This window comes from Mytilus californianus, unplaced genomic scaffold, assembly GCF_021869535.1.
Source record: "Mytilus californianus isolate M0D057914Y unplaced genomic scaffold, xbMytCali1.0.p SCAF_23, whole genome shotgun sequence".
Taxonomy (NCBI): domain Eukaryota; kingdom Metazoa; phylum Mollusca; class Bivalvia; order Mytilida; family Mytilidae; genus Mytilus; species Mytilus californianus.
Window position 1 is genome coordinate 3,365,087 of NW_026262672.1, and position 12,811 is coordinate 3,377,897.

The following is a 12,811-nucleotide window of genomic DNA, read 5'->3' on the forward strand; positions in this document are numbered from 1 at the left end:
CCTCATAAGGAACATTCATGCCATGTTTGGTTTTGAAGAAGTTCTTAACATCTGATGTATTTCACATAGGGTCCTTTGATAAACTAAGTTCCCCGCTGGCAGACATTTTGGAGGATTTATTGGCTACAAAGTAACAACACTTTGTCAGCACTTCATTCTGAACATTCGTGCCATGTTCGGTTTCATTCCATTCAGTGGTTCTCTAAAAGAAGACATTTGCATGTATTGTACACAGTGTCCTATGTTAAACGAAATCCCCTGCTGGCGGTCATCATGGATGATGGATCGGCATCAAAGTAACAACACTGGGTCAGCAGCTCATAAGAAACATTCAAAGCATGTGTGGTTTCAATCCATTAAGCGGTTTTCTAGAAGAATTAATTTGTATATATTTCCCTTAGTGTCCTTTGTTAAACTAAGTTCCCCGCTGGCATCCATTTTGGTTGATGGATTTGCTACAAAGTAACACCACTCGGTCAGCACCTCATAAGGAACATTCATGTCATGTTTGGTTTCATTGCATTCAGTGGTTCTCTAAAAGAAGACATTTGTATGTATTGTCCATAGGGTCCTATGTTAAACGATGTCCCCCGCTGGCGGCCATCTTGGAAAGAATAAACAAAATAAAAACAAATGATTCGTATTTCTGTACCAATACCATTAAGTGTTCATTATATGTTACTTCTGGTAATGAACTCTTTTCTTTGTAGGGTTGTTTCTATTGAAAGAGAAATGAGCATGATAAATATTACTGAAACATGAGCATAATAAATATTACTGAAACAAAGTATGATGCAAAGAAAACAAATAAATGTGTTTATGTTTACGTGTTACAGATCATAAACTTCGTGCTTTTATTGGAAAGGAAATATCGGGAAAAACCTCACTTGATAATCCGTTATTCATGTATACGGTTACCAAAATGTACATGTTGTTTATTTTTATGATCCATTTCTATTTTCTTAATTAATACACAAATCAAATATTCACCTTATTCATGGAAAGGTTGATGTCACTATTTTCTCTTCGCATTTCTAATTTTGTTGGTCATGGTTGTGTTAAATACCACAGCTGACACACTTTCCCAATTGTTTGATTTGAAATTATAATTCATATATTCTCCAATAAAATAGATAAAACACATTAAGATATGTTGATTGGAAAACAACTGCGACTGAACATCTATAATTGTGTTAATGTCCTACCATGCATATAATAGTACATGTACCTGTCTTAAACAAGGAACATTAAATCATATAAAACACGCATTCACTAGAATAAAGAATGGAAACGACATAAGTTACTGATACAAAAAAGGCATTAGTCGATGAAACTCTTAAAACATTGGCCATAAGTATTCTGTCCAGGATTCAACCAATTTTGAAGTCATTGATATGCTTATATCAACAAAAAGGAAAGCACCTTACAGCAAAAGTGCAAAACCATCAATTATTGAATCATAAAATTCCCCAGTCGACACAGTCAAGGAAACTTCAACTTTACAAATCATACCTTATGAGGCAAGTGAACAGTTCTATAACAAGTTAGGAAGGTTAGCAGCACTGGATGAAAGTCGTAAGAAGAATAGAAATTTTAATCCAACTACTCAATACTCAACAAACCAAAATATAAGTGTAAAGAGATCAAAATTATATGAACGTACATTTGTAGAAGCTCTGAAATTCGTAAAGAAACGCATGCTAAGTTAAGTAACAAAGTCAAAGCGCAGTCATCTAGGAGGAGTTATTGCTTGTGGCTAATTTATACTAGACATTGGGACACAGAGCTTATGTAACCCTTTGAATGGAAGTACTGAGGTTCTCAAGTAGCAGCACATAAACAGAAGCTATCGATTGAACTGTTAGAAACACTTTCGAAGTACCTGCATGTTACGCAAATTTACATTAATGGAACTGGGTTCAGAATGGAATCAAGAGAATGTGATGTTCAGGAATTTGTTGAAACCATTGCTATAGCCATAAATCATAAAGAATTTGAAAACAGAAATGTAGAACACGCATTGGAAAATTAGATAGACTACCTCCATTATACAGATACAGAGATAATACATTTTACGAGCAAATCGTATGCAGCAGATTTCTGTGAATGCACTGATTAAGATTGAAGGGTCAAAGTACAAGCAGCCATTTGTAAGAGCTAGAGATGTAATTCCCAGAAAAATGCATGCATTCAAAATTTTAAAACAAAGCTTCTGACGGTTCAGAATGATTTGACAAACAAACAGCAGCAGTTATAAGGCTTTTCAGGAATGTGCTCACGGATTTTCAGATAAACTTTCGTTATTAAAAATTCTTAATTCACTAGATAGTTAAACCCACGAATCGATTCATAAACACTAACTAGAAAATGACTACATTGCCCACAGAGCAATACATGATGTCTTACATTTGGAAAGTTTCATAAACAAGTCTGAAGAGGGGCTACTTTAATTTGTAAATATTCATTCACAACAAAGTCTACATTTCAACAATCAAACTATTCGCTAGAAACAAAGATTGACGACTTTAGACAACTTGAAAAATGGAAAGTTTGCGTCAACAGGAATTATCCACCGGATGGCAGAGTCTGGGTTGAAGTTTCCTCATTTGAAGTTTGCCTTCTTTTTCTAACTATCAAAACAAAACAAATATTTGAACAGAGAAAAACAATAAGGCATATTCAATTGATTGCACCTGTCCTAAGTCAGGAATCTGATGTTCAGTAGTTGTCGTTTTTTGATGTGATTCATAAGTGTTTCTCGTTTTTTATATAGATAAGACCGTTGGTTTTCCCATTTGAATGGTTTTACACTAAATATTGGGGCCCTTTATATCTTACTGTTCGGTGTGAGCCAAGGCTCCGTGCTGAAGACCATTACTTTAACCTATATTGGTTTACTTTTATAAATGCTGACTTGGATGGAGAGTTGTCTCATTGGCATTTATACCACATCTTCTTATATCTATATAGACAGAGCAAATTAGCAATACGAAAGACTAGAATACAATAGAAGCAAACAAAGGAAACACGGCCTAAACTAATACCAGATCTAGTATCTAACCTTACCTCAACTTCAGGAGGAGTATCAGTATTGGTCCCTGTATTTGATGTTACAAATTTTATCCTTTAATTTAGTGTTCCGTCATACACCTAGTTACTCGCCAAGCCTTGACGATGACATAACATTACATTTTTGTCAGAATTGAAGACAAAAAAATCATAGGGGCAAGTATGTCGATTTGGCTCTTCTAATACACAACTCTGTAATTGATTGATTGATTGATTGTTGGTTGATTAACGTCCAGTGACAAATATTTCATGCATATTCAGGACGAGAACAAATTAACAATAAATACAAAAGGTAGGTGCTATAATAGAGGCGTCCGGGATTAGGGTCGGATAAATTAAAACGGCCACGGAAAATGAGGGTATATTGGATAGGGACAGAAATTTTGCCTGGCAACAGGTCACCTACGGACCCCTCAAAGAGTTGTTGCAAGGGTTCTTAACGTGCAAAGAGCGTGGCACTTTCTTCACACGAGGCATCGGATTTAACGTCCCCATTCTGACCGGACGTGGCTGCACATTTGTACATCCCGCACAGCCAAACGGACGCCCCACATTAGCAAGGGTTTTACTGCCGATCGGAGGTAGACCAATGATGACCATACTTCTATTCCCCAGTCACCCTTGGGGGCTGATTAATTGAATGAATGGTCTAATTCTAAGGACCATAACAAAATCATCAGACCGGAACAAAGTTTGAAATTGATCTTAAACATGTCATGATCATACAAAACACAAAATATCAAATCAATATCATCAACCACGAAGAAAAATAGTGTGAAAAACTGATTTGCATGAATGACGGATGGACAGAAGAACGGAGTGCAAACCTTAAGTCCCCTATGACTTCGTCAGTATGGGACCAAAAAGATCAATAACATACAAAACAAAATGAGCCAAGGCTTAGTCTGTTTTATATACGAGAGGTAATTAAATCGAACCTGTGTGATGCAAAACTAGATTACCTGCGTTCTGAGGACAAAAAGTGAATGTTATCAAGTTTTCATAGTTCATAAACACGGAGAGAAGTTTGGCTATGGGCTGCCTGTACCATCAGTAGAAACACACAGAAAAAATGGATCCAATGAAATTAGACAGCTTCTTGGATTTCACAACATAGTCACATATTATCCGAGATCTATCATATGGTAAAAGAATCTGAAATTATCCGATTGAACAGTACAAAATGTGCCAAACGTGATTCGACACATGGGCTCCACACATATTATTCAACAGTTATATTGTGAAGGAAACACTAATAAAGTCAACAAGTTTCAAGTAGCCTCTTCTATAATATTGCGGCATGGTAATTATGGTAATTACCAAAGGTTAAATGCTTATCTCCAAACATGGAATAAGTTTGAGTGTTACTTTAATGATTGATTGCTGGTTGCTTAACGTCCAGTGGCAAATATTTCATGCATATTCAGGACGAGAACAAATTAACAATAAATACAATAGGTAGGTTCTGTTATAGGGTCGTCCGGGGTTAAGGTCGGAGAAATTTAGACTGCCACGGGAAATGAGGGTATATTGGATAGGGACAGAAATTTAGCCTTGCAACAAGTCACCTACGGACCCCTCAAAGAGTTGTTGCAAGAATTCTTAACGTGCAAAGAGCGTGGCACTCTCTCTACACGAGGCATCGGATCTAACGTCCCCATTCTGACCGGACGTGGCTGCAAATTTGATACATCCCGCACAGCCGAACGGACGCCCCTCTTTGGCAAGGGTTCTACTGCCGATCGGAGGAAGACCAATGGTGACCATATTTCTTCCCCTCAGTCACTCTTGGGGACATGTTTCAAATGACCAGTCTCTTAAAATGTTACTGACACACGAATAAAAAGAAGCGCAGGGGTACACATTAAAACCTAGTCCACAACACAAATAGGTAAACAGTCAACAAAAGACTGATGCCATGCTTGTTTTCAATTTTAACTTGATGCATATTTGTTTAGTTCTGTGTATATGAAGTTACGATTATTATTTTTCTCTTCAGAATTAACACAAGTTATTGGCCAGACAGTCTCAAAAGACGATGTTTTGTTATCAACCGCATCTCCGCCGTTATATTTTGTTCATCAAATCGCCAAATCGCTAAGGTACGAGGTTAAAGCATAACATCGAGGTTGATTTCTCATATGCTATACCGAAAATTTTCGAATATGATAAGTTTGGCGATGCAACGCATATGAGTATCGCTGCTCTTGTAAAAGCTGTTACAAACTTTAAGTCTGTTATACACAGAAATTATAAAGTTTCTTATTATAGTCAGTCGTTGCCACCCTCTAAGGTAAATCTAAGGTAAAGATTTGGCACCTATTAAATCGTAAGACAATGGGTGATAATTTATCCTTTCAAACTATACAAAAAAGTATTCCTGTTAAATAAGTTTGTTTCTTGGGAATCATAAGCAATAGGTCAACTAATTATATTTAGTGTATTGAATGATTTAAAGGTGTACATGTATTTCCTATTTGGTTTATCAATCTTCCTAGCTACAATTTAGAAAGATAATGAACATTTGTACAAAGCTTCAGGTTGAAGTGACTTCACCTACACATAACCAACCACCTTGGACTCCAGCTAATTCATAATCAGCTTCTGTACCCTAGAAACAATTTAAAAACATACATGAAACAATTTTACCATACATGATTCAGTATGAAACACTAAATTTTAAATGAAAAAAAGTTATGTACACAATTGATTACAATCATCATTTATCGTTGATACAAATCCGAATTAAGAAACTAAATGGGCATATCAATACCCACGCTACGTCAATTTTTAAAGACCCAAATGTTGCAAAATTTCATAAAAAAGAATGGCGAACGTAGATACAAGTATCTTGTCTTGGGGAGGGATAAATCCTACTTTGAAAAGTATAACTCTGATTCAAACAGAAAATTCTCTGAAACTGACATCAAGATGCTTGATTTCTTGATTGACAACATATTTATTACGTTTGGAGGACGTGTTTTTCAACAGACTGTCGGAATTCCAATTGGAACCAATTGTGTCCCTCTTCTTGCCGACTTGTTTCTTTACTATTATGGGGCTGACTTCATACAGGAACTTCTTAGGAAGAAAGATAAAAAGTTAGCAATATCCTTTAACTCTACGTTCCGCTATATAGATGATGTTCTCTCACTAAATAATACAAAATTTGGTGACTATGTTGAACGAATCTATCCCATCGAACTAGAGATAAAGGATACTACAGATACAGTTAAGTCTGCTTCATATCTTGACTTACATCTATAAATTGACAATGAGAGTCGGTTGAAAACAAATCTTTACGACTAAAGAGATGATTTCAGCTTTCCAATTGTGAACTTTCCATTTCTATATAGCAACATTCCAGCAGCGCCTGCATACGGAGTATATATCTCCCAATTGATACGATATTCCCGGGCTTGTGTTTCCTATCATGATTTCCTTGATAGAAGATTGCTGTTCAAAAGGAAGCTATTAAACCAAGGGTTCCAAATGGTGAAGTTGAAGTCATCCCTTCGTAAATTTTACGGACGCCATCACTAGTTGGTTGACCGTTATGGATTAACCGTTTCACAATATCTTCTTTTTACAGTATTATTTGTATACAAAGAATTATAGTTACATGTAGTAACTTCGCTAAAATAAATAATAAAATTAATTTTCATTACATTACCAACTTTAAATTGTATAAATTTCAAGATTATGCAGGTTCAAATCTTCAATGCATAGTCGCGATATATGATGCCACTACTAGAATAGGCAATAGTACTATAACCATCAAGAATAGCTAGACAATGCCTTTGGGCGAACTCAATTTACAACTTAGCCACAAAAAAGCCTGTTGACAGGTTGATCAAAGATGAATGCTTCCATTTAACAGATCGAGGTGTAGTGACACGTAAGTTTCCATTCTATTCTACGACATGGACTCCATTTGGCACAATGTGTTCCTCCGCTTCTACTTCATCATCTTGTTCATGATTGGTGGTGCTGCTGATGGTGAAACTGGTGCTGGTGCTGATGGAGACAATGGTAGAGTTCCAGCCTGTATCTGGAAAATAAAGAAAGTTATTATTTTTAAGACTTGTTATAATCAATAATCAATCAGTAATAGCTGCATCCATATAGTGTGTGCATGATTTGTGTTTAACTGCGCTAATAATAATGTTACCTGATGGTTTCCTGGAAGATGTAATTGAAACTCCTCTCTCCGTCTGTACACTTGTCGCAGGTGTATGTTGTCTGCTGTGCTTCTTGCCTGAATAACTATAAAACAAGATATACAATTGTGTCAAATTCGCCCAGATGTTAACTGATGACATATTATATAATAGATTAGACGTTTGGTTTGAATTGTTTTACACTAGTCATTTTGGGGCCCTTGATAGCTTGCTGTTCTGTGTGAGCTAATGCTCCTTTTTGAAGGCTGTACATTGTGACTTGGATGGAGAGTTGTCTAATGGCACTCATACCACATATTCTCATTTCTATATAGACTGAGTATACTAGTATGTTGGACAATGTCAAACCATTTAAATAAAAGAAGAATATAAGTGGTAATTGTTTCAGTTGAAATCATCCTTATGAAAGCATTGTCATGACCTAAAACAATGATGTTTTATATATAGAAAATCTGATATTTCCATACCTCTGGATGCAACTTCCTCTTGTGAACCATTAAGGAGTCTGTTCGTTTATACTCCTTTCCACGCACGTCACAAGGATACTTGATGAGTAAATGTGTGCTTCTAACATGCTTCGACAAGCTCCCTGAGCTGGCATACACAAGCAAACAATGTCTTATTCTGGTGCATAGCATCTTGCATTTGTCTTATGCTTATAGTACGTCTTGAAATAATTCCGATTCAAGAAAATAAAAATAATAACAGAGTTAAATTATTCTATAATTACGAGTAAAGCTATTAACAAAAATACACCCCCCCCCTTTTCAAACCTAAAATATGCGTTACCATTTTAATTACACAGCAATACTTTGTTGAAAAAAAGCGAAAAAAGTAGTTTCATTTGAAAAGCCTTACTATTATCTATGAACTTGTCTGCATTTTGAGAGTTGAACTTTAATTCAAGTACATGTGTTACAATTGCCGATCGTCACACTCACTTAGACCCCAAGGGCGACTGGGGTATAGAAGTATGGTCACCATTGGTCTTCCTCCGACCGGCAGTAAAACCCGTGCTAAAGTGGGGCGTCCGTTTGGCTGTGCGGGATGTACAAATTTGCAGCCACGTCCGGTCAGAATGGGGACGTTAAATCCGATGCCTCGTGTAAAGAGAGTGCCACGCTCTTTGCACGTTAAGAACCCTTGCAACAACTCTTTGAGGGGTCCGTAGGTGACCTGTTGCAAGGCTAAATTTCTATTCCTATCCATTATAGCCTCATTTCCCGTGGCAGTCTAAATTTCTCCGACCTTAATCCCTTAATCTATTACAGATCCTACCTATTGTATTTATTGTGAACTTGTTCTCGTCCTGAATATGCATGAAATATTTGCCACTGGACGTTAAGCAACCAACAATCAATCAATTAATCACACTCACTTATTCATATTAGGCCAAAGAGAATATTATTTCTGATGACTTTCAAGGTTGACCAGAATCTACTGCTTATAGGTCAAGGTAGTCATTTGTAACATGAATATCAAGAAGCTATTTCATTTGAGTTCATGAAGTGATTTTGCTTTCAGCAACCATTTTCTTAATACATTTCCCTCCAAGGGTGACTGGGGAAAAGAAGTATGGTCACTATTGGTCTTCCTCCGACCGGCAGTAAAACCCTCGCCAAAGTGGGGCGTCCGTTTGGCTGTGCGAGATGTACAAATTTGCAGCCACGTCCGGTCAGAATGGGGACGTTAAATCCGATGTCTTGTGTAAAGAGAGTGCCACGCTCTTTGCACGTTAAGAACCCTTGCAACAACGCTTGGAGGGGTCCGTTGGTGACCTGTTGCAAGGCTAAACTTCTGTCCCTATCGAATATACCCTCATTTCCCGTGGCAGTCTAAATTTCTTCGACCTTAATCCCAAACGCCTCTATTACAGAACATATCTATTGTATTTATTGTTAAATTGTTCTCGTCCTGAATATGCATGAAATATTTGCCACTGGACGTTAAGCAACCAACAATCAATCAATCTTTATACATTTCGTTATCCTCTCATCAAATGGCTGTATCGGCATACATAAATAAAGAAAAATAAACAATTTGTTGTGCTTTTAATATGTCTTAGTAACTGGTTAGAATATCTAAATGACTGGTTGTGATATTTAAGTTATTGATTAGTTTACATTGTATCTAAGTGGTTTGGATATAACCAATTTTTATTGTCTCGTTTGACGGAGTCGAAAAGCAAGACATAGGTATGCTGTTTCCGGAGTCGGCGGCGGCGTCGACATTGTATTAGTTTGTGATTAGGTCTAGTTTGTGGTGAACCACAAGTGGTAGGTCAATCATATTTGGTATGCAGTTGTATTAGAATTGGCACATCTCATTTCCATGGAGATAATTTTGCCCTGACCCCTCAGTCATGGTCTATTGACTTTAAAACTTTTGCTTATTTTACATGTATTAGTTTGTGATTAGGTCAGTTTATGGGGAATTACTAGTGGTAGGTCAATGATTTTTTGTATGCAGTTGTATAAGCACTGGCATATCTCATTTCCATCGAGATTATTTGACCCCGTCCCCTCAGTCATGGTCTATCGACTTTGATTCTTTTGCTTTGTTTACATGTATTAGTTTGTGATTAGATTAGTTTAAGATGAACTGCTAATGTTAAGTCAGTGATACGGGCATTTACAAGTATCGTTTCCATGGAGATTATATAGCTCCACCGCCTCTTCATTGTTCATTGACTTCAGTTTGAAACTTTTACATAGATTACAAGTTAATATTTGTGTTTAGGTTTGTTTAAAGGGAACGACTTATAATAAGTCAATGACATTTGGTATGCAGTTGTATTCGTATTGGCACATCTCATTTACATGGAGATTGTTTAGCCATGTACCTCAGTCATGGTTCATTGACTTTGAATATTTGCCTTTTTTGTAACATGTATTGCTGTTTTAATTTCAACATTTGCATATTCAAAATTACAAGAAAGTGAGACATATCTCTGTGATAACAGTTTATATTAGACTAAAAAGTAGAAATCCGCAGTAATGAGAAACGATTTTTAACAGAATCATATGACAGACTTTGCAAGCACATTAACTTCTGTTACATTTTGTATTTTCTTTTTGTGAAAGTTGAATGTTCGTCTAAATACATAACAACTAACAAAATCACAGTTATTTTATTATAACTAAAGACGTATGCGAAGAAGGAACGCTTAGAAAAAGACAGTTTTAGAGGTCCTCTATATCTTCTTCGTCACTACTCTCTCCTCAACTGAAAATGATATTTGATCTCCATAAATACAAAAAAAACGGAAACAAACCCTCTTGTGATTGAACAACATTTTGCTGAAATTAAGGCAAATTATTCAGATTTTTCAACTGTTTATACAGATGGATCGAAGGATGGTAACCGAGCTGCATCTGCTGCTGTCTTTGGAGACATAGCAGCGACTCGCCGTTTGTCATCAGCCGCATCCATATTTACTGCTGAAGCAAAGGCAATAATTTTAGCTCTAAAATATTTTGCTACTTCAGACAAATCCGAATTTATAATATGTTCTGATTCACTATCATGCTTACAAGCTATACAACATACTAAAATTTAAAAACCCGATAATTCTCAAGATTTTGTATTTAATGAGGAATTTAAAAATTCTTCATAAAAAAATAATTTTTCTATGGGTTCCGAGTCATGTTGGAATCCATGGAAACACGGTTGTAGACGAAGAAGAAAAAATGCCCTGGATGATCCATTATCTAACTGTGATATACCATATACCGATTTTAGATCTAATATTAGAGAATATGTTTTTAATATATTGGAAAATGAATGGAGTAAATAAGTTGATAATAAATTACATGAAATTAAACCTAAATTAGGTAAAACTTTTAATACTTTTATGTGCAGAAAAGATCAGTGTGTTATTTCTAGATGCCGTATTGGTCATACTAAAATAACACACGAGTATCTTTTGAAAAATGAAGAAGAACCACAGTGTATACATTGCAACTGCAAGTTTACTATTAAACATGTTTTAATTAATTGTATTGACTTTGCTGATATTCGTAGGAAGCATTTCAATGTCAATAATATGTATAGATTATTTGATAGTGTTCCAATTACAAATAGTATTTCATTCTTAAAAGAAGTTGGAATATATTATAAAATATAAAAATGTTGTTTAAATTGCAAATGATTTTAATTTTTATCATCTTATCTTAGTGTTGAATTTTATTTGTAAATAAACATTTTTATTTTAGACTTGAGTTTTAGTATATTGAAGGACCTTTTGTCTGATTTTAAAAATATACTTTAAATTGTTAAATGTTCGAATTAGCTCTCGCCGCGATATAGCCTTTTTGCGCTATTAAACCTAATAATCACCATTTCATAGTACATCTATGTCTTTTATTAAAATGCAGTTTGTCCTGCAGTTGGATGTTCCCCTAGTTTCTCTTTCACAATATTGTACTGATTTTTGGGCCAATAGATGACATACTTCATTTCTTGCTTGAGCAATATTTGTTCTACGACGGATGTATCAATGAGACATTTGAGTTGAACAACTTCCTGTTTTATCGTAATATTTTAGTTTTTAAAGCACTAACAGCAGAATCCCACTTCTTGCTCTTTTTTTGGTGGATCTGTTTCACAATATCGATGTTTTTTCAAAACCTTGACCAGAAAAAAATTTTCAATGGCCCAAAGTTTTCAGTAAATGATAGACAAAACAATGCATATAATGAGTGTCATTGTGTAAATTATAACCAATCTTTAAAAAAAATGTATACAAGAAAAGAAAATCCTTCCATCAACTCACAACATCGTTTCTTGTCTCGTCAGGAATAACACCATCTTTCAGCAATAACTGAACTGGAAGCTGATTTAAAAGTTTAACTTTCTCTGAACCAGACAAACTTGTCCAATCTAAATCACCCGCTTAATCTGTTTTATTGGTCTAAATGAAAATGTCACCCCACATCCCTGTATTAATTATGTTATTTTTTTTTTAATTTGTCTGTGGTAAACGTTTAAGTTTAAAATCAGCATCTAGATCTTTTGCGTTATTGATCAGATTTCTTAGCAAGATATGTTACTCTGAGCATTAAAGGTAGCTCATCAGTGATATACTGCTCGACACTCAAATTAAAAAATTGGGCATGTTTGCAGCCAAATCTCCTTTTATTCTGCTTTGCTTTATGAGCAATTTCTTCAACTGTGCTAGCAATGCTAGGCTCATGGTGAAAGTTCCAATGAAATGGCAAATTGGATCTTTCATTTTTGCTAACCTTACACCAAGGGCAAGCGTATTCCCCAGTAGAGGAACCTAACCCTATAAATAGTTGAATAAACTTCATATCTGAACGACAAAATATTTGACATTAATATCCGTACCAGATAATTTGATTTAAAAACAGGTAAGCAGCATTTTTTCAGACTTTCATGATTTTTTGAACATTTGACAAATGCAAATGTTTGCTTTTGTTGAAAAGATGTAGTTTTTGCTATAGAGGCATTTGGTAATGAAAAATTACAAAGTTGGAAATTCATCAGAAAATTTAAAATAAACCTGGATAACATCATCATGCTTATTTACATGTCTCTCT

General features: G+C 35.4%; 1 long non-coding RNA gene across 1 annotated transcript; it reads right to left on the reverse strand.

Annotated features, from left to right (window-relative positions):
- Window positions 1-7,075: 7,075 nt before the first annotated feature.
- On the reverse strand, window positions 7,076-8,415 carry LOC127732329 (uncharacterized). Its single transcript, XR_007996189.1, has 3 exons — window positions 7,718-8,415; window positions 7,241-7,335; window positions 7,076-7,120 (listed from the first exon to the last, which is right to left on the reverse strand). It is a non-coding gene; the product is annotated as an uncharacterized LOC127732329 (long non-coding RNA).
- Between the last annotated feature and the right edge of the window lie 4,396 nt (window positions 8,416-12,811).